Genomic DNA, 8,224 nt, shown 5'->3' with positions numbered 1-8,224 from the left:
ATTGAGTACAACAATCCGAGACAATGGACCACGGAACGCCATGAATACGAAAAATTTATTTTACAAAAATATCAGCCAAAGTACTAGAATTGGGTAGACCCTTGAGGGGAACAAAATGAGCTTGCTTGGAGAATCTGTCGACAATTACTAGAATAGTAGTCATACCATTAGACAGGGGAAGATCCACAATGAAGTCCATGGCAATGTGACTCCAAGGGCGGTCCGGGACCGGGAGGGGTTGTAGAAGACCAGAAGGCTTTTGACGGACCAATTTATTTTGTGCGCAGACTGGGCAAGAGGAGGTGAAAGCTCTAATGTCCTTTATCATCTTGGGCCACCAGAAAGTTGCTGAATCAGATCAGTAGTCTTCTTAAACCCGGGATGGCCGGCAGATCTGGAGGAGTGACCCCATTCAAGAATTTTGAGATGAAAACGTGGGGCTGCGTAAAGACGACCATCAGGGACTTCTAGCCCTTCGGGGACCTGTGTTTGAGATTCCAGGATCTTATCCAGTATGTCAAAGGATGCGGCAGAGATAAACAATTGGGGGGACAAAATACTCTCCGGGACTTCCTGAGACTTCTCCTCAGTGATAAACTGACGGGACAATGCATCCGCTTTGATTTTCTTTGTCCCAGGAATATAAGAGATGATGAAGTTAAACCTTGAAAAGAACAACGCCCAACGAGCTTGACGGGGCCCAAGACGACGAGCACCTTCAATGTAAGAAAGATTTTTGTGGTCCGTCAGGATCAGAATGGGTTCCTTCCAGAAGATGTCTCCATTCTTGTAATGCCATCTTGATGGCCAACAACTCCCTATTCCCCACGTCATAATTTCTTTCTGCAGAATAATTTTTTTTTTTTAAAAAGCCACAGGGGTGTAGTTTGTCTTCGGGGGTGATCCTTTGAGAGAGGACCGCAATGGCTCCCACGTCGGAGGCGTCAACTTCCAAGGTAAAGGGGAGGGTGGGGACGGGATGTCGCAGAATGGGGGCCGAGACAAAGGCTCTTTTAAGAGACTCAAAGGCACGGCTGGCCTCCAATGGCCAAGAGGAGGGATTGGCCCCTTTTTTGGTAAGGGCCGTAATAGGTGCTACCAAGGTAGAAAAACCAGCAATAAATTTCCTATAATAATTTGCAAAACCAAGGAAACGCTGAATCACTTTTAAAGAGTTAGGTTGCGGCCATTCGAGTACAGAGTTGAGCTTCTCCGGATCCATGGTGAACCCCTGATCCAAGACAATGTATCCCAGGAAGGTAGTTGAAGATTGATGAAAGACACACTTCTTCATCTTGGCGTAGAGCTTGTTGGCCCATAAACGAGAGAGCACCATCTTGGTATGGAGAATGTGTTCCTCGAGGGTTTTGGAAAAAATGAGTGTGACGTAGCTTTGAGACAGGCTATAATAATACACACCAAATATATAACTGGGTTGAACTGGACGAGACTTAGATATGATAAAATATAATTTATTCCTTGAAAAAGGTGAACACACGAGATATACAAATAACAGACAAAATATGGACACTTACTTAAAGGTTAGGACAAGAAAAGCCATCAGGATACAGGATGGGCCATTTCTTCCATAATTCAGTTTCAGATGAAGACATCACAGCAATACATGCAGATCATGAAGACACATGAAAGACATGAAGGACAATAGCCATAGGCTGAACCTGGTTCTTATACAATTATTTCCCATTGAACACAACCTAAACCCAGCCCCTCTCATAAATCAGCGGTGAGGTTGACAGTTTTCCTCAGAGTAAAACTCTTCCCTCCCAAGGACGTTTAAAAACTGCTTTTCCTATCTAAATAACTTCATAACTTCAGTTCAGTGATCCTTACTGGCACGCGAGTCATATTAATACATTCCGGCATGCATGACGCTCCCAATAAAACGAAATATTACCGTGTAATATTAAAATTAAGAGAGATATTAATATCTGTCTCTTAGTACCGGCGAGACATCATGTGTCTGTTATCATTATTTGCGGCTCGGTCCCCCGGTTACACATATGTAACTCTTAGCATGTTCAGCCGAGGACATCTCATAATATTCTTATTTTTAATAAGGTCACTCATTCTGATATCTCCTTGTGTAACCGCACCCCTGGCCCCCATCAAGAAATCCTTTGAAGCAGGGACTCCTGTGTAGTGAACATTTGTCACCGGTGCTATATTTCACACCCAATGCCCCAGACCTCGTGTCCTAGCTGTCTCCCAGCAATATACCCTTGGCCTGCAAATTAGGTATTAACATACGGTACACTAAAAATCCACTCTGTACTTTTCACACCCAACTTCAATCAAGCCTTTTGAAGCCCAGATATTTCTGAAAAGACACCACGCATCCTAATGTATTTTCCTAAACTGCAGCTCATTAACCCCTTAAGCCCCAGTGTGTGTGTGGTGCAGACACTGGCCCAGAAACAATACATTTATACAGGGGAATAAACAGTTGGATGGCTGAAGCAAATCAAAAACACATTACTGGACCCCAGTCCAGTTAACCCCTTGCTTCCCAGGTGAGAGTAGAGGGTGGCCAAATGGGGTGTAACCCCTTTAATCCCGGGCCAAATCCCCTCTCTCTTGACAATGAGGATATAATCCAAGTAGATAATCACAAAAGAATTTAATAGATCACGAAAAACCTCATTCATAAAGTCTTGGAAGACTGCAGGGGCATTGCACAACCCAAACGGCATCACCAGGTACTCATAGTGACCGCTGCGTGTTTGGAACGCGGTCTTCCACTCGTCACCACTGCGGATGCGAATCAGGTTATATGCCCACCGTAGATCAAGTTTAGAGAAGATCGTCGCGCCTTGCAACCTGTCGAAGAGCTCCAGGATAAGAGGCAAAGGGTAGCGATTCTTGATGGTAATCTTATTTAGGCCACGGAAATCGATGCACGGGCGAAGTGTACCATCTTTCTTTTTTACAAAAAAGAATCCTGCTCCGGCAGGGGGAAGTGGATTTTCCGGATAAAGCCTTTATGAAGATTTTCTGTGATTTACTCGGACATGGCCTCTGTCTCAGGCAAGGACAATGGATAGGACCTGGCTTTGGGAAAAGGAGCACCTGGAATTAAGTCAATCGGGCAGTCGAAAGGGCGATGAGGGGGAAGCTCCTCGGATTTGGTCTTACTGAAGACATCCAGAAACTCCGAATAGACGTCCGGTAGGGTGGTGTCTTGTGGGGGAATGGTTTCCAAGACAGCCAATACCGCAGCGGACAGAGGAGGCAATTCCACATGGGGCGATCTCCATTGAACGGGGAACTCGGCAATCCAATCGATCATGGGATTGTGAAGTTGTAGACATGGTAAGCCCAGGATGATTTGGACCGAAGGGGAATGGATGACATCAAAAGAAATGAGTTCCAAATGTCCATCATTCATAGAAAGTTCAACGGGAAGTGTCTCCAAGGAAATAAAAGCTGGCTGCAGGGGTCGACCATCGATAGCCTCCAACCCGACCGGAAAGGCCTTCTCCCGGAGAGGAATGTTGTACTGGGTAGCAAAAGCATGATTCATGAAATTCCCTCCGGATCCAGAATCGAGGAAGGCCAGAGTGGGGATTTGAACGCTGGCGTACTTAAAGAGGACAGGCAGTAAGCCGCGCTTGGGAAGATCCTGTGCGGGAGAGGGGAAAGAAGAGATGGTACCCAGTGAGATCCCCTCATACCTCACTGGGTGTTGGCGTTTCCCGGCCTCAAGGGACAACGCGGCAGGATGTGCCCAGGACATCCACAATAGAAGCACAGCCCCTCGTTCCTCCGACGTAGTCGCTCCATAGAAGAAAGTTGATGACTGCCCAGTTGCATGGGTTCCGTAGCATCCAATGCTGGTAGAACAAGAGCAGGAGACCTGGAAGTAGAAATCATAGAAACAGAAGTACGAGGACGTTGACGTTCAGCCCGCCTCTCCAGAAGTTGTTGATCCACCCTGATGCACAAAGCGATTAAGGCCTCCAATGAGGATGGCCTTTCACGAGCCGCCAGCTCGTCCTTTAAGGATTCCGAAAGTCCCTGCCAGAAAGCCACGGAAAGTGCCCCATCGTTCCAATCAGTCTCAGCCGCGATAGTCCGGAACTCCAGAGCGTAACGTGCCACCGATCTCCAACCTTGCGAAATGTGGAACAAGGAGGAAGCAGCCATATCACCATGTCCAGGGGTATCAAAGACTAAACGAAATTCCCTCTTAAAGTTAGGGTAGCTATAAGTGAGTTCAGGTTTTAGCTCCCAGATTGGTGAAGCCCAGGCCAGGGCGTCCCCGGTGAGAAGGGAAAAAACATAAGCTACCTTGGTATGATCCGTGGGGAAGCGAGAAGGTGACAGTTTGAATTGGATCTCGCACTGGTTTAGAAACCCACGGCATGCAAGCGGGTCTCCCGCGTATTTACTGGGCGTAGGGATACGCAACTCCAAAGACCCTGTTCCTTCACGGGAGACAGTGGGAGAGATAACGGAACTGGAGACATTAACCTGGGGAATCTGAATGGATAAGGTAGCCACCTGTTGATTAAGAGCGGTGACCTGGTTGTCCAAGAGGGTAAAGTGTTTGGAGATGGTAGTTAGGGTATCTTCAACCTCAGGGGGTTCTGGGTCTGATGGGCTCTGCATAATGTAACGCTCGGCCTGCCCACAAGCCAGACGAGACCCCGGGACTGAGGTGGAAAAGAGTAATACCACACAACAAACGGGGGCACAATAACAGCAAACGGGGGCACGGCCGGAGTGTGGTAGTAGCATAGCTGGTCCTGATAACAAAAATAGACAAAGTTCAGTACTTGCCAACTCCGGTGTTGAATGGTAAAGTCCGTAAGCCAATGGTCTAGGTGTCGAGAGGGCAGCGTGGTAGAATGTCCGTAAGCCTGGGTCGTGGAGTGGAGAGAGCAGTGTAGTAGGGGTCCGTAAGCCGTGTCCAAAGGATATAGAGGTCAGCAAGATAGAGAGTCCAAAGCCAAGTCCAAGGGGTACCAGAGAGCAGCGTGGTCGAAGTCCAAAGCCAAGGGTCATTCCAGGGAGGTCTGCAGAATATCCAGGGACAGGAACATGGAACTGAAAGACAAGAGAGCCAGGCACAAGCAGACAGCACCAAGGTACAGAAGCTATACGGAGCAAGGAGGAAATGGTGAGGGGAGACTAAATAGTGGGCTGGGGCCTATCAGAGGAAGGGGAGGAGCGGACCGGGGGAGATCCTGATAGGAGAGAAGGGCCTGGGGGACGGACCTGGTGGAGCAGGGACAGCGAAGAGTGTAATGCGCGTGCTGCACCTGAGGAGGCGGGGTCAGGTGCACGGCGCCGGTAAATGGAAGCCTGGGTCCGCGCGCGCCCGTAAGGGTGTCGCGCGGCCTGGAAGTGCGGGAGCAGCCATGGGAGAGACCGCAAGGACTGAGGCATGCCGCCGGGGAGCCGGAGCAGCAGGGAGAAAAGGTAAGGAGGCGCTGGAAGCGGGGGTACCCGCAGCGCGGATCCTTACACTTACTGCAGGTCCATGTCCTCCGGTGCCAGAAAGAATACATAGCAAAATACAATCTAATGTCCTCTAGCCCCTTAGTCACCTTAGTGGTTAATAACCACTATAGTAATTAAGGGGATAACCCACCCTGCCCTGCTACCCACCCGGGAGGCCTAACCACCCACCCCGGACCCACTATACCCACCCTGTACCCATTGAGTGGCATAGTGGTACATCATACCCATATAATATAGGCCTGATAAGCCACTATAGCATACAATGGGCACCCTTATCAAAATACATTAATGCACAAAAGGCACAATAATAAAACATTCCAAAACACCTAAACACCCCAATTCAATAAATTAAAACACTAGCCAACAAATGCAATTAATACAAGCACTAACCAACACAACAAGGAATTAATTGAACCATTAACCAACAAAGCAATTAATTAATAAAACAACTCAGCTAAACAACAAGGAATTAATTCAACCATTACCCAACAAAGCAGTTAATTAATAAAACAACTCGGTACCACAACCATTAAAAGCATTACCCAACACAAGACACCATTAATTAAAAAAGAAAATCAATCGCCAAAAAAATGAATATGAATGCAGCAAAATGACAAACAATTATATCCATATAATAAACACACATAGAAAAAATCAAGTAAATTCAACTTTATATTAACCTATGAAGACCATATATGAAAATTGCACATAAATTACACTAGTGCATAGACACAAACTAAACAACCACATAGAATAAATGTAGTTCTGATATTAATAGAATTGCTATAATGATCAGTTCAAGAAAAGAACTGATAGTGGTGTGTAAAAGGACAGAGATATTGCCTGTTTGGGTGGATACTGTCTGGATTGCAGCTGTTGGCTGTCAGTTCATGCGAAGTCCTTCCTCTCTGGGGTTAACACCAGATAGTTCCTGCTTCAGGGCTGGATCGGGCGTATACACTGTTGGGACTCACTTCCTCCGTGAGTAAGCGGGGGTTGTGGGTCTCCTTGGCATGCGCCGTCAGATGTACAGTCCTGGGTGTCTACAAGTTACCCCCTCCGGTTAGACTTCCACAGTCACTAGATTCCGGTAAGGACAGGCAGCAGGCTGGTCAGCCTAATCAGCAGCAGGCAGCACGATATTCACCTCACGGCTTCCTCTGTCACTCTGTACACTGGACTCAATGCTGGCTCCTCCTACGCGTTTCATCACGGGATGTGACTTCATCAGGGATAGGGATGCACCTCCCCCTACCTCCCTATATATACACACTATATACAGGAATAATAGAAATTTGTAACGTTATTAACCCATCCAGAATCTAGGAGGTTAATTCAGAGATCCAGTTATCAGGATATCTGATCCTCTTCTCTGTCTCTCTGTAATATCCCTAAGAGTTCATAATTATAAATTTATAATTAAATTACATACAAGATATAATTCTGTTTGAAGATTAAGTTCCATACATCTTGAATGAATTATTCCTGTATATAGTTATATCTATTTAACTTTTAAATGTAATTTTAACAATTTTATATAAACATGTATATGTTTTTTAATAACATGTATAATATGTTTTTAATATTTTATAACACTGTTTAATCACTTTTCATTCCCATTTTTACATTTTACATTTGTTATACAATTGCTTCTAATAACCACTGATAACCTCCTCCATCCACCCCTTAGATGCAGACTAGAGAGAGCAGACAACGACCAAAGCAATTAACTAATCAATTGGTTCTATTTGAACCTGAGCTGCTCTGCACAATGTGTGCATACTGTATATAGGGAGGTAGGGGGAGGTGCATCCCTATCCCTGACTGTAGACGGACGCTCACAGAGGTACACAATTGGAGACTTTTATAAGGTGAAATTATAACAAGGCTTTATTGTGCCTTTTCCTTAACATCAGGAAACATCCAAACACGGGGGAAACAAAGCTTCTATTCACTTGGGAGTATTTCTAGTGAAATACTATGCAATTCACAACTCCATTAGATAAGCATGTCTCCCAGCCCCAAACACATAGCATGAAATGAACAGATATAAAAAGTCTTGTTAATAAAAGTCTTATCTGTTAGCTGCTGTAGGGGAAGCTTCTCTGCTCTCCTGGAACCGCACCCGTGTGTGCACAGAATATGTCAGCATCCAGGTTTAGAAGTCTTATTTGTCAGCTCCAGAGATCTGTGTTCTCTTGGTCAGTCTCTCCTGGGAGACTCAAGAACCTCTGCTCTGTCTCCAAAGTTCAGCTCACACGTGAGCTAAGGAGTCTCACTTCCTGTTTCAAAAGACAGGCTTTTCTAAGCCATCTAATCAGGCAGGTGGTGTTTGTTAATTGACTACCAGCAGTTAACCACCACACTGCTGGATTAGAGGCACATTACCTGAACAGGGATAACTCCCCTGTTACACTGACAAAGTCACATCACGTGATGAAACGCATAGGAGGAACCAGCATTGAGTCTAGTGTACAGAGTGACAGAGGAAGCCGTGAGGTGAATATCCTGCTGCCTGCTGCTGATTAGGCTGACCAGCCTGCTGCCTGTCCTTACCGGAATCTAGTGACTGTGGAAGCCTAACCGGAGGGGATAACTTGTAGACACCCAGGACTGTACATCTGACGGCGCATGCCAATGAGACCCACAACCCCCGCTTACTCACGGAGGAAGTGAGTCCCAACAGTGTATACGCCCGATCCAGCCCTGAAGCAGGAACTATCTGGTGTTAACCCCAGAG

Source organism: Ascaphus truei, chromosome 3 (assembly GCF_040206685.1).
Source record: "Ascaphus truei isolate aAscTru1 chromosome 3, aAscTru1.hap1, whole genome shotgun sequence".
Taxonomy (NCBI): domain Eukaryota; kingdom Metazoa; phylum Chordata; class Amphibia; order Anura; family Ascaphidae; genus Ascaphus; species Ascaphus truei.
The sequence above is the reverse complement of the archived record's forward strand: the minus strand, read 5'-3'. Positions refer to the sequence as shown.